The sequence below is a fragment of the Chelonia mydas genome, chromosome 19 (genome assembly GCF_015237465.2).
Source record: "Chelonia mydas isolate rCheMyd1 chromosome 19, rCheMyd1.pri.v2, whole genome shotgun sequence".
Taxonomy (NCBI): Eukaryota; Metazoa; Chordata; order Testudines; family Cheloniidae; genus Chelonia; species Chelonia mydas.
Genome location: NC_051259.2, coordinates 12,297,293 through 12,315,973, shown reverse-complemented (window position 1 = coordinate 12,315,973; position 18,681 = coordinate 12,297,293). Strand labels below are relative to the sequence as shown.

Genomic DNA, 18,681 nt, shown 5'->3' with positions numbered 1-18,681 from the left:
GACAATGTTTTAGCCCCATCAGGCATTGGGATCTCAACCCGGAATTCCAATGGGCAGCGGAGACTGCAGGAACTGTGGGATGGCTACCCACAGTGCAACACTCCGGAAGTCGACTCTAGCCTCGGTACTGTGGAAGCACTCAGCCGAGTTAATGCACTTAATGCACTTAGAGCATTTTCTGTGGGGACACACACACGAATATATAAAACCAATTTCTAAAAAAACGACTTCTATAAATTCGACCTAATTTCGTAGTGTAGACATACCCTTAGTTATGACTGAGTTTTTCTGATGTCTCTTTACCCTGCTTTAACATGTTACATAGGTCATGTTACCATGTATCATGAAAAAGTGATTCATCAAGTCAACGCATATACAGCTACTCAGATAACATGTATAACTGAAAGTTATACTGAAAAAGTTGGGGTGGATGTCAAATGCCAGCCACTAACTTACTGAAAAATTGGGTTTAAACACTAACATTCAGCACAAGTATACAGTATCATTTTCACCATATTCAGGGCCAGAGAGATTGTTAATCCATCACTGTCTAGCCTCAGGACACAAATTAATGGAAACAGGCATTAGTTATATTAGGACTACACGAGAGTAAGCCTATACAGATGAGGCTGAATTTGCACAAAAGACCAATGTAAACTCAGAGGACTGAGAACTGTTGAGAAAAAGGTTGATTTTTTTCCCCAGGGGGAGGCGTGAGGGGAAGAGAGAAAGGAAATTATGAGAAGAAAAAAGCATGAAACCAGCAAACAGGAAAGACGTTACCAAAAAAAAAAAAAATGACAGGCAGCTGGATATAAAGTGAGGCAATAATATAAGCAGCAATACACAAGTAACAAGAACTCGGGGGGGGGGGGGGGGGGGGGGGGGAGCCAAAGTTATAATGTATCCACCTGGAGTTTTTGTTTGTTTTTTTAAACACTTCTGAAGATGGTGCCAAAAAGTTAGAAGGCTGAAAAAAACCACACTTAAATTATCCAGCCCATACACAATACTCCATACAGTATATTTGTCTAGTGACATACAATCTAGTTAACCTGGGGCTTCCATTCCTACAGCCTGTCAGGGATATTTTCCTTTCTTAATTTTATCCCATTACTCCTGGTTAAACCTCCTTGCTCCACACTAAGTAATTCCCCCTCTCTGATGTTCTCACCTGATATCTATCTATCTATCTATCTATCTATCTCTCTCTCTCTCTCATACTCTCTTTGCCTGACAAGGGGCTCACCTACAAAATGTTGTGTCCCAAAAACAGCCGCAAAGAATCGAGTTAGCTAATCAATCAGTTGTGATTAACACAACATCAGTAACTCTGATCTTCACAATCATGCTTGAATGCAATATAGTTTCATAGACACGCCTCTTTTCAGGTATGAAAGGGCATAAAAGCCTGCAGTCAGAACAAGGAAGATTTGTCCCAAATAAATTACCTAGGCTGCCAACTATGAAGGGAGAGCCCCTCCAGTTGGGCTTATTAGGCTGCAGCAATAGAAGAGGTAGTGAGAAGCTTGAGAAGTATAGAATCTTTCTCCAGCTAGGGCTGGAAGTGGGAGGAAGCAATACTTTGTTTTAAAAACCCTACTGACACCAAAGAGTACTGAGGAATCTGGTAATTTGAGACCTAGAGGTGACTCAAGAGTGTCAATGCCTGACATCTCAGCACGCTGTGAAGTGCTGTAGAGTCATGTCTCCATTTTAAACATTTGTGAGACAGGCTACACACATTTAAGCCTTAAACTTTCCTTATGAGTCCTCTCCAGCAGAGTGTTCTGGCTTTTAAGTTGAGCTAGCCAAAGGCTTATATGAAAAATGTAGACCCCACCAACAGCAGCAACCAAGTAACAAAAAATCTCAGCAATGCTCTTAACAGCTGAGCTCCTCTCATCTCCCCGAAATGCCATATCAGTTTCCGGCTAGTATGTATGTGAAAAACATTTCAAGCCCCAAACAGGAAATGCACATTTTCATTCTCTGTAGTCTCACAGTAGAATCATAGAATATCAGGGCTGGAAGAGACCTCAGAAGGTCATCTAGTCCAACCCCTTGCTCAAGGCAGGATCAATCCCCAACTAAATCATCCCAGCCAGGGCTCTGTCAAGCCTGACCTTAAAAACTTCCAGGGAAGGAGATTCCACCACCTCCCTAGGTAACACATTCCAGTGCTTCACCACCCTCCTAGTGAAAAAGTTTTTCCTAATATCCAACCTAAACCTCCCCCACTGCAACTTGAGACCATTACTCCTTGTTCTGTCATCTGCTACCACTGAGAACAGTCTAGTTCCATTCTCTTTGGAACCCCTTTCAGGTAGTTGAAAGCAGCTATCAAATCCCCTCTCATTCTTCTCTTCCGCAGACTAAATAATCCCAGTTCCCTCAGCCTTTCCTCAGAAGTCACGTGCTCCAGCCCCCTAATCATTTTTGTTGCCCTCCGCTGGACGCTTTCCAATTTTTCCACATCCTTCTTGTAGTGTGGGGCCCAAAACTGGACACAGTACTCCAGATGAGGCCTCACCAAAGTCGAACAGAGGGGAACGATCACATCCCTTGATCTGCTGGCAATGCCCACTTATACAGCGCAAAATGCCATTAGCCTTCTTGGCAACAAGGGCACACTGTTGACTCATAGCCAGCTTCTCGTCCATTGTAACCTCTACGTCCTTTTCTGCAGAACCGCTACCTAGCCACTTGGTCCCTAGTCTGTAGAGGTGCATGGGATTCTTCCGTCCTAAGTGCAGGACTCTGCACTTTTCCTTGTTGAACCGCACCAGATTTCTTTTGGCCCAATCCCCTAATTTGTCTAGGTCCTTCAGTATCCTATCCCTACCCTCCAGCGTATCTACCACTCCTCCCAGTTTAGTGTCATCTGCAAACTTGCTGAGGGTGCAATCCATGACATCCTCCAGATCATTTATGAAGATACTGAACAAAACCGGCCCGAGGACCGACCCTTGGGGCACTCCACTTGATACCAGCTGCCAACTAGACATGGAGCCATTGATCACTACCCGTTGAGCCCGACAATCTAGCCAGCTTGCTGTCCACCTTATAGTCCATTCATCCAGCCCATACTTCTTTAAGTTGCTGGCAAGAATACTGTGGGAGACCGTATCAAAAGCTTTGCTAAAGTCAAGGAATAACACGTCCACTGCTTTCCCTTCATCCACAGAGCCAGTTATCTCATCATAGAAGGCAATTAGATTAGTCAGGCATGACTTGCCCTTGGTGAATCCATGCTGACTGTTCCTGATCACTTTCCTCTCCTCTAAGTGCTTCAGAATTGATTCCTTGAGGACCTGCTCCATGATTTTTCCAGGGACTGAGGTGAGGCTGACTGGCCTGTAATTCCCCGGATCCTCCTCCTTCCCTTTTTTAAAGATGGGCGCTACATTAGCCTTTTTCCAGTCATCCGGGACCTCCCCCAATTATCTATGGGTTTATTTGCAAAGTCCCTTTCTAGTTTCTTGCTATATATGTTTACTTTCAAATTATTATATGCAACATTGTCGTAGCTCGCTCTCTCCCAGAATATTAGAAAGACAAGGTGCGTGAGGTACTATCTATTATTGGACCAACTTCTTTTGGTGAGAGAGACAAGCTTTTGGTTTTAAACATACTTGTGTAAACTCTAAAGCTTGTCTCTCACCAACAGAAGTTGGTCCAATAAAATATATTACCTCACCCACCTTGTCTCTCTACTTTTAAATTGGCAGTTAAAAGATAAAAGCAAGAATACAAACAAGAAACATTAACCACCTTCCTTAATTCCACCAACCTAGGAAGTGAGAGATTAGGGGTAAAAGAGATTAGGGGAATCTGCTAATTGCAGTATCACTGTTAAGTACTTCTTTCCACCTTCTATCAAGAAATGTAAGAATATATGTGGCAAGCAAAAAGAAAAGGAAAGGGAGACCAGGTGCAGGAACATAACCATTTCTAGCATACCCCTAGCAAGCATTCTAATATCAGAGCTTGAATTTCAATTTTATCCTGGATGTAGGGGAAAAAGTTGCCTCCTACAGTTTTTCAGAGTGACATGGTAGGAATTCAGAAATAGACAAGATATTATGGAGTTTCTTTTGTTTACCTAAAGAAATGGGATCCATATCTGAACTCAAAACACAAACACACTAAAATGAAACAATTCACTTATTTTCTCTTCCTATTTTCAGTTTTCCCTTCCCTAAACTTTATAATGCATTCCCTAGAGCTCTGGCATATTTTTAGTATAAAATGTCTACTCACCTTAATGTGCATACCTACATACAGCATTATGTGGGTGTATGAAAACAAAGTGGCATATCAGCATAAAGATACATTTGGGCTGAAATTTTACAGGGTATATGTCTGACAGACTTTATTTTTGAAAAATGTCAATCAAAATGGTTCAGCCATTTCAGAGAATGAGGCTAGTGAAAAGATATATTGCTTTGCCTATGTTTAAACAAAATGCTGGCAATGTTTTCTTTGAGAAGTTTTAGAGATCCCATGCTTTGGAGCAGACACAAGGTTTCACAACAGGATGTCGTGTGTCAGGGATATGCCTTTTGCCATCCTGGTGAAAAATCCGTCCAAATTTGGTCAAGTTATAAAAGACTTGTAGCTTTAATTCCCCCAAAATTCTGTCTGTGCTGCTTAGCTTCAGACTAGATTGTGCTCAGGACGTTCCCAGCTGCTCCAGCCATGCTAGATCTGGGCACAGGAAGAGTCTCTCTCATGCGCTCAGTGACCCCTCCCCACACACTGGGTTTGCCTACACTGCAATTAAAAACCCAAAGCTGGCCCGTGCCAGATGACTCGGCTCGGGCTAAGGCTAATTTAATTGTGGTTGTTTAATTGTGGTTTAGATGTTCAGGCTCAGGCTGCAGCCCAAGCTCTGGGACTCTCCCACCACGCAGGGTCCTAAAGACCAGGTTCCAACCCAAGCCCAAACATCTTCACCATAATTAAACAGCTCCTTAGCCCAAGCCCAGCAAACACAAGTCAGCTTGCACATGCCAGGGTGTCTAACTGCAGTGTAGACATACCCACTAGGCCCAGGGAGCACAGAGGAGGGTGCTTGATTTGAATGCACAGACAAGAGCTGGACCCTGTGGGGGGTACAGAAAGAAGACAGACTGAAGGCTAGTGCGGCAAGACAGCAAAAGGGAAACTGGACTGGAAGTCGGGAGTAAAGGAGATTGAGACTAGCCGGGCAAAGAAATGAGAAGCCAAGGAAGAAAGAGACTGACATCGGAGCCCCAGGGGAGGAGAGAAATAAGACATGATCACATACTAACAGGTTTCAGAGTAACAGCCGTGTTAGTCTGTATTCGCAAAAAGAAAAGGAGTACTTGTGGCACCTTAGAGACTAACCAATTTATTTGAGCATAAGCTTTCGTGAGCTACAGCTCACTTCATCGGATGCATACTGTGGAAAGTGTAGAAGATCTTTTTATATACACACAAAGCATGAAAAAATACCTCCTCCCACCCCACTCTTCTGCTGGTAATAGCTTATCTAAAGTGATCACTCTCCTTACAATGTGTATGATAATCAAGTTGGGCCATTTCCAGCACAAATCCAGGTTCTCTCACCCCCCCCCCCCCACACACACACACACCAACCCACTCTCCTGCTGGTAATTACCAGCAGGAGAGTGGGTTTGTGGGGGGGGGGGGGGTTACCAGCAGGAGAGTGGGTTTGTGGGGGGGGGGGGTGAGAAAACCTGGATTTGTGCTGGAAATGGCCCAACTTGATTATCATACACATTGAAAGGAGAGTGATCACTTTAGATAAGCTATTACCAGCAGGAGAGTGGGGTGGGAGGAGGTATTTTTTCATGCTTTGTGTGTATATAAAAAGATCTTCTACACTTTCCACAGTATGCATCCGATGAAGTGAGCTGTAGCTCACGAAAGCTTATGCTCAAATAAATTGGTTAGTCTCTAAGGTGCCACAAGTACTCCTTTTCTTTTTGCGATCACATACTAGTTTTTCACCACAGGAATCCTGTCTCATTCAATGCACAGCATGAACAGTGCTCACTGAGTGAGCAGCTGTTATGTATTTTATGTCATTGGTCAATATGTGGCCCCATGTCTTATTTACTGCCTACTACTCAAACCCTGTCCTCATGACAAAATTATTAAGTTTCCTCATAGGCTTTTTATGGCACTCATCAATATAGTATCCATATATTTCAAACATTAATCTTCACAAAATCCCTGTGAAATGAATATTATTCCCATTTTACAGACAGGGAACTGAAACCCAGAGAGATTAAGGTCAAAAGTATCCACTACTTTGGGGTGCCCAGTTTGAGATACCTACGACTTGATTTTTCAGAGTGTGTACCATTATATGGCACTTCATATGTTCAAAACACAGCTTGCATTGACTTCAGCTGCAGCTGTACGTTCTCAGCACTTCTGAAAAATCACACCATAGAGTCTCAAGTCAGACACCCAGAAAGTTAGGAAAATGCATATAAACCAAACTTTTCAGAGGTGGCCACTAAGTGACTTGCCCATCACCACACAGGAACGCAGAGGCAGGGAGGCATAGATTCTGCAGGGCACCACTCAACTGGCTTAACCACAAGACCATCCCTTCTCGTCCTGCAATCCCCTGCCTCATTCGCAACACACATTCCAACTTCTCAAACAAATAAAGCAGAAGTCGTACAGACAAGTCGTCTTCACTACACAACTTTGATTCATCCCCAGGACAGGTCATTCCTGTGCACTGAATGAGGCAGGAGTTTTGTGGAAAAAATAGCAAGTTACCATGCAATTAAGAACATATAATGCATACACACAGGAGGGCTGAATTAAGGTTGCACAGACAACTGCAATTATGGCATATCCTACTTTTGATTCCTTGACTTTGCAACCTTAATGTTCTTTAGCAGCTTTGTGTACAATACATAAAAAACTTAATATAAGATGCCTATACAGCACAATTTGAGACTATCTAGCCACTCTAAATCAGTCAGTCCACCTCCTTCCTAAAAGCACTGCCCTCCCATGTCTCAATGGGCTACACAAAGTCAGAATACTGAGGAACTTTATTCTACTGTTATCTATAAGAACAGTTCAAGTCAAAGACAATAGAAGATATACAAGTTGGCAAAACTAAGGCTAAACAAGCTGATGGCCAGAAAGATTATTTCTAGAATTGGCTACTAAATTAATAGTCCAAATTTTACCTAGTAGTCCTTGCTGCATTGTTTGAATGTCATTTTGAATTATATGGGCCACAACTCCTCAATCAGCTCCAGAGTGTAATGCAAAAAAAACATTTTGGTTCCCTAAACTCTCAAAAGACACTTTATGCTTTCAGGAGAATGGGCAATCCACTGGAATGTCTACACATACTGGTGCAGATTTCCTTCCATTCAGAAGGAGAAATGTTAGTTCAAGTGTTGAATCTCCAGAAAGCTTGGGGGATTTAAAAAAAGTGACATCACAAGGCGTTCATCTCCAACAACAGATGGGAGAAAACACTCTTCAAATATACATGCATGGGAGGAAGAGTACACAACATCACATGATGCAGACAGATTATTCCTTACTGTCACTGATCTCTTCTAATATTAGAAGTGCCCTGCGGGTTGTAAGCTTGCTGCAGTGATTATGCTTTCACTATACGTGAGTGATGACAGAAAGGAGAGATATTCAAAGTAAGCAAAATGTTTGATGTCCTTCATCTGAGCAGATATAAAAATTAAACAAGTCACTGTGCAATATAGGACAATGCAAATTACACTCAAAATGATAATATTGGATATGTTTGCTCTATGTAAAACATATTTTAAAGGTAAAATGACTAACAGGATTACATAAGGATTTACCATAAAAACGGTATATCAAAATCCCAGCAAAATCCTGTATGAATGTGTCCTGCAAGAGCACATCAATCTAAAAACAGAATCTTGTCCCAGTCTAAAAGACGTATGTCTGCACACAAAAGTTAATATTTGATTTTCACACAAACCAATAATTGTGTTATGCAAGTAACAGTTCATAGTAAACAGAATACAAGTGTAAACAACTGATAGAACGTAAAGACAAATTGTAATAATATTATCTGGATTAACTACAAACCACAGGCATGCCTATCTAATCCATCTGATGGACAAAGATAACTCCTGTCAACATTGCATCCCATTGCTCTTCGCAGCTTTAAGTTATCTTCCTATTAATCGAAGCAGTGCAACGAGTGAGAAATATACCACTTTATAACGGACAACAGCTATAAACAATCACAAAGAGCTCATCTTTATCCACACATTCAGCCGATGGCATAAAACTAAGGTGAAGCAAAGTATGTAGAAAGCACATCACCACAAACAAAGTAGGCTTCAATTTGAAATATAAAAACTCCACATAATACACTCCCTAAAGAGCCTTTGATTTCACAAAAAAGAAAGAGACCACAAGTTTGAAAACTTTTTATTCTATTTGGTATTTTTCTAACATTTTCAAAAAACTATGTTGAGATTAAACACAGCCCGGGAAGTTTCAGAGGAGCTGGTATGTCTCTAATGAAGTCTGAGGCAGGAAATAAGGTTACAATGGGAGGCTGGATTCATCGTTAATCTATGGCAGGACTAGCATGCCCCCCCACAAATGAACCTCTCCTCTTTAAAATAAAGTGTTCCACAACACCTCAGATTTCTTATCATTGCTTTTCAGCATGAATTTGAAAAACAATTTCAGCACGCATCAGTCAACTCCCAGTAGAGTACATCCAGACACTAACCTAACCCAGTGTACACATATAGGTTTATTATTCTTTTAGTTAATACAGACTGGGCAAAAATTCTCAAAACCTAAAAGCAAATTTCAAGGGCACATCAGCACACACAAAATGTCCAGCAAAAATAGAATCACACCCCTCTGTCCTCCAGAGGTCTGATTGGATTTTGCTAGTCAAGGTGAATCAATGGTCTTGCCACCATTTTAAAAGCTCGGTTTTTTGCATGATCATGTTCCAAGAAGGATCATTTCTGGTACCCATCATCTCTGGTATGTTCTTTCTCTTGGGACTCCAAATTCTGGGACTCTTTCCAATAAACAAAGATGTAAACAATATCACAGTAAAAGGTTGACAGAGCAAACTGCTTTGTGGAAAACAAAGGTATAATGCAAATTTGTGCTCACAAATAGTCTCTTCAAAGCAAATCCATTTAATGCAGAAGGTGTCAATCCATTATCCTGCATTTGAATATGGATCAAACAAAAGCTGTGCTTGATAACAATCTTCTAAATAGACACTATCCTGACACACTGCTAGCATGTTTATCATACTAGAAGGAATCATAAGGAATTAAGTTTTCACTGTTTGGATTTCTTGGTTTACAAGTAAATACAATTTCCTGAAGGACAGCTCTATTTCATGACTCACTTGTGATCTAAAATATCAGTACAGCATTTAGCTTCTAAAGATCACTCTGACACTTGTGTGCATAAGTACAGAATCTCATTTCATATGAGAATCTGCCTGTTATATCACAATATCTACAGCACTGAAGTGTCCTACGGTTTGAAGCCTCTTATTACTGTACAGTGATTCTTTGATCACTTATGACTGTATTTTTAAGTGTGGTTGCTTACCAGGGAAGTGGCATAAAACCTCAGGTACACATCTACTATAACTTTGAATTTACTCAATAGGGTAATAACTAAAAGAATAAGGTGTGACATAACAGATGGATTCTTCAGCCTTGCAAATTCAAATATAGCCAACTGAAAATATCACATCGACTCATACAAATGTCATTTTAATGCACAATAGCTGTAGTAATTATATATATTAGATGTAGACCTGGGGTAAAATTTTCAAAAGCACTCAAGTGACTTAGGAGTTGAAATTACTTTTGAAAATTGGATTTATGAGTATAAGTCGCAGGCACTTTTGAAAATTTTACCCTAGGTCCCACAATTAAATGGCTCGTTTCTGATACATGTTTGTTTTTAAACTACAATCATGAAGATTAGATAAACAAAACAAGTAATTCCTGTTTTTCCAATTCAGAATGGTGAATGCAAGTAGCAAACAAAAATAGGTGGATTTGCCTTTGATTAAATTTTATTTGTTAATAAAACAAATATCTTTCATTATATTTGTTAACTACTTGGGCATTTTGTTTTCAGAGGGGAGCAGAGAGAACAAAGAGTGATTTATCCACATCTAACTGTAGCAAAAGATGTTTATCTGAAGTTTATAAAATGTGCCTTGACAGATATTTAGTCATGAGACACTAAAGAAACCAAGCCTTCTTTCTTATTGAAGGCATGCACAAGAGTAGAAACCTGCGAGAAAACCTCAGTGCTTTTTGAGCATCTGCTACATCTTAAATTTCTCAACCAGAGAAATTATAGGTTGACATAGTCCTTATATGAAATAAAACAATGGATTCATGTGTTCCTTCAGTCCACTAATGGTTTTCCCAATTCAGAGGCAGCACCCAAGTCCAACACACTTAGCAACTGGAATTTTCTTATTAATTTAGGATAATATCATTAAAGAAAACTCAGAAAGCTGGCACAACTGACAAAGCTCCCAGAAAAGTCAAGATAAAGTACATATCACTGAGCCTATGTAAAATTAGGTTTCTAAAAAGCCATCCTTTCTAGAAAAAGCATTCTCTCCAAATATAAAGCATCTTGTGCACTTTGCTAAATCACATGACATAATATTTTGGTGGCATTTCTAGAATAAGGACTTGAATATTCATCAAGACAGAAGTGCAGTAATTGTTTATAAGATATGCATATTAATTTTATATCATAGAAGCATCTAAAAAGGTTTCAACCAGGTCAGAGCCCCACCCTGCACTGTACAAACACTGTGGTAGTCCCTGCCCCATAGGGCTTAGAAGAAATCTCTTATGAACAGAAATGTTTCAGAAACAAGATGTTTGAGTGATTTATAAACCTATTGGTTTATTTTTAATTAAATACCCTTACCTGAATATCATATACATGAAGACATTATTTTAATAAAGTGAGTGGCAGTATGAAATTCTACAAGCATTAATTTGTTACTTTCTGTGCTAACATTTAAAAATTAGAGTTTTATTTGGCTTTTCTTCAGCTACCATAACACTGGCAAACTAGTGCAAAATAAATTAAGATTTAAAAGGAACATAATTTACTTGAAATCCAATCAATTAAAAAAAAGTTAAAAGCAATTGTTGAGACTATATGTACTCCTGATCCTGAGTGCTTCTGGGAATTTCTGTAATTGTACAATGAGATATTTTCTAATTTTTAAAAATATACTCTTACCTGTTGCTTTACCCAAACTATAAGGAAAGTGATCACACAAGTGAAACTGACTAAACACATAGTGCCATCAAATGCACAAAATGAAGGGAGAGGAAAAAAAAAAAAACACCCCCACAAGTGTTTCTTTTCTTCTGTTCCAATGCTATTTGAAACAACTGTCGAGATAATTTTCAGGCAGATGTGTGATTTTTAAATTGATAATGTCCTTTTGAAATTATTTTAATTTTAAATGTTACTATTCACTTTAAAAAAAACCCTCTTAATTGCAGAGTGTCCCTTTAACATGAACAGAAGCAAATCAAGAAATATTTCAGACCAATCAAACCCATGATTAAAAGCAGGATGCAACACAGGGAGATTGGTTTAACCCTTTGATCACTAAAGCATTCAAAAATTAATCCCATGTGTAAGCTTTTTTTTTTTTTTTTTTTTTTAAATAAAAAGCAAAAGGCAATTTTCTCTGTAAGCAGGGTTCATGCAAAACAGCTTCAGTAACAACAGTACCTGCTCCACCATCACAACGTTCAATTCAGCTAATCTACCCGGCCTGCATTGTTTTTGAAATCTCTTCCTCTCAGAGCTCAAACAATTGACGGATTGTGTTTTGAGATTTTTTCAAACCTTTCACCGCCATATCTTCATTCCCACCATCATCCTCCTGCATCTCCCAACCCACCTCCCTCCTACACAATAGGAAACACCTACTGATTCAACGCATCCACCCCTCTGCAAACGCAGGAAAGCCTCTCCTTCAGAAAGGACGGGGCTGACACGAAACGGACACACACAGCACCTGATCTTGACCATCATCTCCTCCTCCTCCTCCTCCCTTAACATCTCGCCTCCCACCACTTCTGCGCTCAGACAGTTTCGGTCGCCTGTGGAGCCACCAATCTTCCCTCCCACCGTTCCATGCCATGCTCAGCCCACTGCCCACGCTCACCTGCCCCCCCCCGCCCGAGACCCCCCCTCACCGCACATGCCCCAACCCCCACCCCAGGCCAGACTCCTGCACCCCCCTCCGCCCATGCAGACACCGCAAGCCCCCCCGCACTGACCCTTCCAGGCTGCCCCCTCCTGCCCATTTCCCTTGCACCCACTAGCCCGCTCCGGCCGCTGCTCCCCAAGCCCGCTACACGCCCCCGTACCCGGCCGGGCGGTCTCTCCTCACACACCGGGGCGGGAGAGCGGGGGATCCCGCCGGCTCCAGGCGCGCCGCTGCCTCCTCACCCACCGGCGCCAGCGGCCCCAGACCCCGCGCCCCCTCCCCCCAATAACATAGTAGTAAGTTTCTATTGGCCGGGCAGGAAAGGCGGGGGCGCCGCCGGCTCCGCCATTGGCTGCTGGGAACCCGCGGCTCCCGGAGGAGGGGGGAGGGGCGGCAGCGCGTCGCGCACGCGAGCAGAGCGGGGCGCACTGAGGGCAGCCACGGGAGCGCGCAGTCAGACAGCGGGGCGCGCCCCCCTCACAGGACAGAGGGAGGCGGGAGCCTGCTGTGCCCCTCTCCGAGCTGGGGGCGGGGAAGGAGGGTCCCTGTGCCCCACTCCCAAGGGGGAGGGGGGAGCCTGCTGTAACGCTCCCTCCCTGACAGGGAAGAGGACTCTCTCTCCCTACTGAAAAATGGGATGAAGGCGGCGAAGTAAAACCTGTAGGACAGGCCACCCACTCCGCCCCCCCGCCAGGCAGCTCCTGCTTCTGCCCAGGCCCTTCCCTGGGCCTGATAACGAACCGAAAAGCACCCATATTACACCCCTGCTCTCCTCCCGGTTACTCAGCCCAGGACACACGGGACCACAGGGAAGCTGCCAAAGCCATTTGGGCCGAGTACCTATAGGCATTAACTGGAAGGACTGCAGGATATGGAGCCTGAACCCTAACATCTGGCCCAGCTCAGTACTTGTGACAGGAGGGGGTCCGTTTCCAGTTGTGGAAACACACGCATTCAGGGCCTGACCCGGTACACTTGAATTCAACAGAGATCTGTCATTGCCTTTAGCATATGTTGGCTCCGTTCGCTTCCGAGCCTTCCTAACACTACACCTGCACCTTTTTAATCAAATCCTGATTTCACATCAATCTTTGTTCTATAGACTGGAGGGGGGGGACTCACAACCATGTAGTTACCCAGGTACTCTGCTCAAGCACCCAGAGGAACCAATCCTTGAAGGATAGTCCTTGGATAGAATGAGGAATTCTTTGGACTTGCCTCCACCCAAACTGGAGCTGACAACACTTGGGCATTGTATACAGCACAGCTACGTCAGTCTGGAATCACACCTCTTCTCATCCCTGCCTTGCATAGCTATGCCAGCAAAAGCCTGTAGCAGAGACAGTTATACAGGCAAAACTGCGCTTTTACTCATATTGCTTGATGGGGGGGGGGGTTAGTATACCATTGCAAAGCACTGCTTTGGCAATGCAGTATACTAGTAAAGGAATAGAGGTAAAATGCTTCTAGTGTAGACTTACCTACAGTGGAAAGTTGTACTGCTTTAACTATACTAGCATAGTTTAGCGGTACAACCCTTGTACTATGGACGCAGTTGTATTAGTATAAAAATACTTCATCTCTGGATGCAGTTAGACTGGTAAAGTCTAAAGCTTACAAATGGATGGGGGGGGGGGCGGGGGGAGAAATCACATCCTTAACCAACATAGTTATACCAGTAAAACATTTATGTTTAGACTAGAACTAAAAAAAAAAAACGACACTCAATACCAGTAGTTATTTCAGTGCAAGCTGGTAACTACAACTGATTTAGTTATTTCAGTTTGTTTGTAGACAAGCCTCCATTTAGGTGACAGAACCTGTTGGATGCAAATCCATGTCTAGGAATAGTCAGAAACAGTCTTTTCTTCTCTTGGGCTCTGTGGCATGGCGCTGCATGACATGCAAGTTACTGACAACAGACTGTTTCATGTCACTGAAAAAGTCACAGATGAAGTCCCCACAGGGAAAAGCCCTTTATGAAAAATATGCTCTTGTCTATGCATATTAATAGCTGGGTCTCACAAAAGGAGAACTTCCTGAAGTCAGCTATTAGACCATATTATATAGACTGCCAGTGCTATAGGAATGGATGCCTTTTGAGTACTTCAACTAGATACATCATCTAATCCCAGCTCCTTTAAATCTCTACTCTAACCCACAACAAACACTGTTCTTTAAGACGAGGCTGAAATGACATGATTACTCCCACTGCTACAGCTAAGAGGATAAAGAGGTGAAGTGTTTATAAGGTAGGGGACGAGTAAGCAAAAGTAAAGCTTTAGAACATTACAAATACAAATACATAAAAGAAATACACAAATTTAGAAACCCTTCTGATGGATGTCTTAAATCAGAACAAACTTTTTCTACAGCATCCCAGATTTTAGATACAACTTTCTCTATAAAAAACAGAAAAATGTAGTGTAGTTCAGACACATGGAGCTATTCTCCCATAACAATCTACAAAAGCAAAAAAATTTTAAAGATATAAAACAAAGGCCATTAAGTAAGAAATGGAACAGTTACTGTGTCCCCAATCATTCAAACTTTGCTTTTAATATATATCTTTACTAACTCAATTAAAACCCTGGGAGGCAGGGGGAGTGAGTACTTGTGAAACAAGCAAACTTTTTTTAAGCAAGGTTCTCATAAATATAAAGGGAAGGCTAACCACCTTTAAATCCCTCCTGGCCAGAAGGGAAAAAAACCCTTTCACCTGTAAAGGGTTAAGAAGCTAAAGATAACCTCACTGGCACCTGACCAAAATGGCCAATGAGGAGACAAGATACTTTCGGGGGGGGGGGGGGGGGGGGGGGACAAAGGTTCTCTCTGTCTGTGTGTTGCTTTTGCCAGGACCAGAGCAGGAATGCAAGTCAGAACTCCTGTAAAGGGTTAATAAGCAATCTAGTTAGATATGCGTTGATTCTGTTTTGTTTAAATGGCTGATAAAATAAGTTGTACTGAATGGAATGTATATTCTGGTTTTTGTAACTTAAGGTTTTGTCTAGAGGGATTCTCTATGTTTTGAATCTGATTACCCTGTAAGGTATTTACCATCCTGATTTTACAGAGGTGATTCTTTTACTTTTTCTTCAATTAAAATTCTCTTTTAAGAACCTGATTGCTTTTTCATTGTTCTTAAGATCCAAAGGTTTGGGTCTGTATTCACCTATGCAAATTGGTGAGGATTTTTATCAAGCCTTCCCCAGGAAAGCGGGTGTAGGGCTTGGGGGGATTTTGGGGGGAAAGACGTTTCCAAGTGGGCTCTTTCCCAGATATATTTTGTTAGACGCTTGGTGGTGGCAGCAATAAAGTCCAGGGACAAAGGTAAAATAGTTTGTACCTTGGGGAAGTTTTAACCTAAGCTAGTAAAAAATAAGCTTAGGGGTTTTTTCATGCAGGTCCCCACATCTGTACCCTAGAGTTCAGAGTGGGAAAGGAACCTTGACATGGTGGCAGAGTGGTGGGATTAACTTGAAATCATTTTGAGATTTTTTTGAACCAGAAGCACAGATTTTAAAAAAGGACTTTTTTTTTCCTTTGGGCTGCTGGAAAGCAGATTTTAAGCTGAAAGCAGTTAGAGGTTTTTTTGTCTCTGCTTGGGGGCCAGAGCAGAGACAAAAGGAAATTGTCTTTTGTGAGCTGGAGTTTTCTCTACCTAAAGGCAAAGTAGTTAACCTCCTGCAGGGAAATTCACAAGTCTTCACAGACCTGAAGAGGTATTTTTTAGCTAAGAGCAAATAGAGGGGTTTTCTGTCTATTTGCCTGGAGACAAAGGTGTTAAAAAAAAAAAAAAAAACCTAAGGATTTTTCTGTAGGCTGACAATCACTATCCGAGAACATAGGTATCCGGTTACAGCACAACCTATATCTTTTGACAAGCCAAGTTGTTTGTTTGTTTTATTTCTAACTCTCGGGTGTAAAGTTAGTTAAAAACAGAGAGGCTAACATGATGGCAACCACGGCACAACACAAATTGGAGTTAACCAGACTGGAGGCAGAAAAAGCCTTAGAGGCTGCCCATAGGAAGCTATGGAGGCAAAGGACAAAGAAATGGAGACAGCGAAAGAGGCAGAAAAAGCACTAGAGGCTGCCCACAGGAGAGCTCTGGAGGCAAGGGAAAAAGAACTGGAAAAGAAGGAAAAAAGAGGAAGCATGCATTGGAGATGGAGAAGGTAAGGGCTCAGCAGAATCTACTGAATAACCCTAACAATCCATCCCCAACAATCCACAAATGGGAGCGACTATGTCCACAGTATGATGAATCCAGTGATATTGCTGAATATTTTCTCAACTTTGAGAGACTGTGTACTCTCCATAAAATTCCTGAAGCTCACAAGATGACCACATTGGTCACAAAATTGACTGGAAGAGCTCTGGACATATTAAATAAGATGCCTATTGACGAGGCTTCTGACTATAATAAGTTCAAGGAATTGGTTTTAAAGCAATTTCAAATTACATCTGAAACGTACAGAGTAAAATTTCGAACCCTTAAGAGAGGGCCTGGACTAAGTCATGTGGCTTATCTAAACCAGATGAAGGATCTGTTAGATAAATGGGTCCAAGGAAGCGGTGTCACTAGCTTTGAAGGAATGTGTGATTTGATAGCTCAGGAGCAATTCCTGAATATGTCCAAGGAGGAAATAAAACAGTGTTTATGGGATAAGGAAATGGACTCATCAGAAAGTCTTGCCTCTTATGCTGATCGATACAAGCAGTCCCAGACCACCAGAGAGGCGAGGCAAGACAGAACAAAACAGGTGGAGGGAGGAGAGAGGAACAACCCTGGTCGCAGTTGGAGCGGATACCCGAAGGGACAACCTCAGACCACCCCCTACTACCGGGGGGCAGCCCAAGGCCACTACTACACACAAAGGAATACTCCAGACACCTTATCGTCCTGCCACACCGTTCTCCAGCAACCCACCTCGCCCCAATGATCCGTCAGTTGGACGATGTTTTAAATGTAACAAGCCAGGGCATGTGAAGGCCAACTGCTCCAAGAACCCCAACAGATTACAGTTCATTGCACCGGAATCACAACAGAGGTCCTCAGGCCCAAATACCTCCCAGATACCCTTGCAGCAGAGGGAAACTGAGTGTGGGCGGGAAGAAGGTCACCACGTGGAGGGACACCGGAGCACAAGTGTCAGCTATCCATGCTTCCTTAATTGACCCAGAGATCCAAGTGACAATTCAACCCTTCAAGTCCAACTCTTTCAATTTGCCTACAACCAAGTTGCCTGTCCAGTACAAGGGCTGGTCAGGAAGGTGGACTTTTGCAGTCTATGATGATTATCCCATCCCCATGCTGTTGGGGGAAGACTTGGCCAATCATGTGAAGCTAGCCAAGAGGGTGGGAATGGTCACCCGCAGCCAGGCTAAGCAAGCCGTCAGGCCTAGCTCTGTTCTGGAAACTTCTACCAGGACCTGGTCAGAGGTGATGGAACCGGACCCCATGCCAGCGTCAGCAACAGCAGTAGTGAATCCAGTCCCAGAGACCCAGACAGAGCCAGTCCCGGAACCGGCGGAACGACCAGCACCAGACCCACTGCCAGCAGTGAATCCAGTACTTGCCACCCCAACACCAGAGGGCCCCACCAAACCTGAACCGGCAGCAGCCGATAACCCTACACAAGAGGCTCAGCCGGAGCCTGAAACCCAACATAGTGCACCAGTGGAGAGCGGTTCACAGTCAACGGAAACAGCCCCATCCCCTACCTGGCTTCCAGAGGGACCAAGCCTAGATCCACAATCCAATGAGGAACTGATGTCTCCAGCATCAAGGGAAGAGTTCCAGATCGAACAGGAAGCAGATGAAAGCCTCCAGAGAGCTTGGACAGCAGCACGGAGCAACCCACCGCCTCTCAGCTCTTCTAATCGATCCAGGTTTGTTGTAGAAAGAGGATTTTTATACAAGGAAACTCTTTCTGGTGGACACCAGGAAGACTGGCATCCTCAGAGACAGTTGGTAGTTCCAACTAAGTACCGAGTAAAGCTCTTGAGCTTAGCCCATGATCATCCTCGTGGCCATGCTGGGGTGAACAGGACCAAAGACCGTTTGGGGAGGTCATTCCACTGGGAGGGAATGGGCAAGGATGTTTCTACCTATGTCCGGTCTTGTGAGGTATGCCAAAGAGTGGGAAAACCCCAAGACCAGGTCAAAGCCCCTCTCCAGCCACTCCCCATCATTGAAGTTCCATTCCAGCGGGTAGCTGTGGATATTCTGGGTCCTTTTCCGAAAAACACACCCAGAGGAAAGCAGTACATACTGACTTTCATGGATTTTGCCACCCGATGGCCGGAAGCAGTAGCTCTAAGCAACACCAGGGCTAAAAGTGTGTGCCAGGCACTAGCAGACATTTTTGCCAGGGTAGGTTGGCCCTCCGACA

General features: G+C 42.9%; 1 protein-coding gene across 36 annotated transcripts in view; it reads right to left on the bottom strand.

Annotated features, from left to right (window-relative positions):
• Positions 1-18,681, bottom strand: part of EPB41 (erythrocyte membrane protein band 4.1) — a 198,699-nt gene that overhangs the window by 139,802 nt on the left and 40,216 nt on the right. For 5 of the 36 annotated variants that reach the window (XM_043532056.1, XM_043532070.1, XM_043532069.1 and 2 more), the window contains exon 1: positions 12,444-12,642. The exons of 29 other annotated variants lie outside the window; for them this stretch is intronic. The gene's annotated coding sequence lies outside the window, so the exon portion shown is untranslated. Of the gene's footprint in view, positions 1-12,443; positions 12,643-18,681 lie in introns of those variants that run through there. 2 more of the 36 variants (XM_043532071.1, XM_043532066.1) reach the window with 2 other exon arrangements.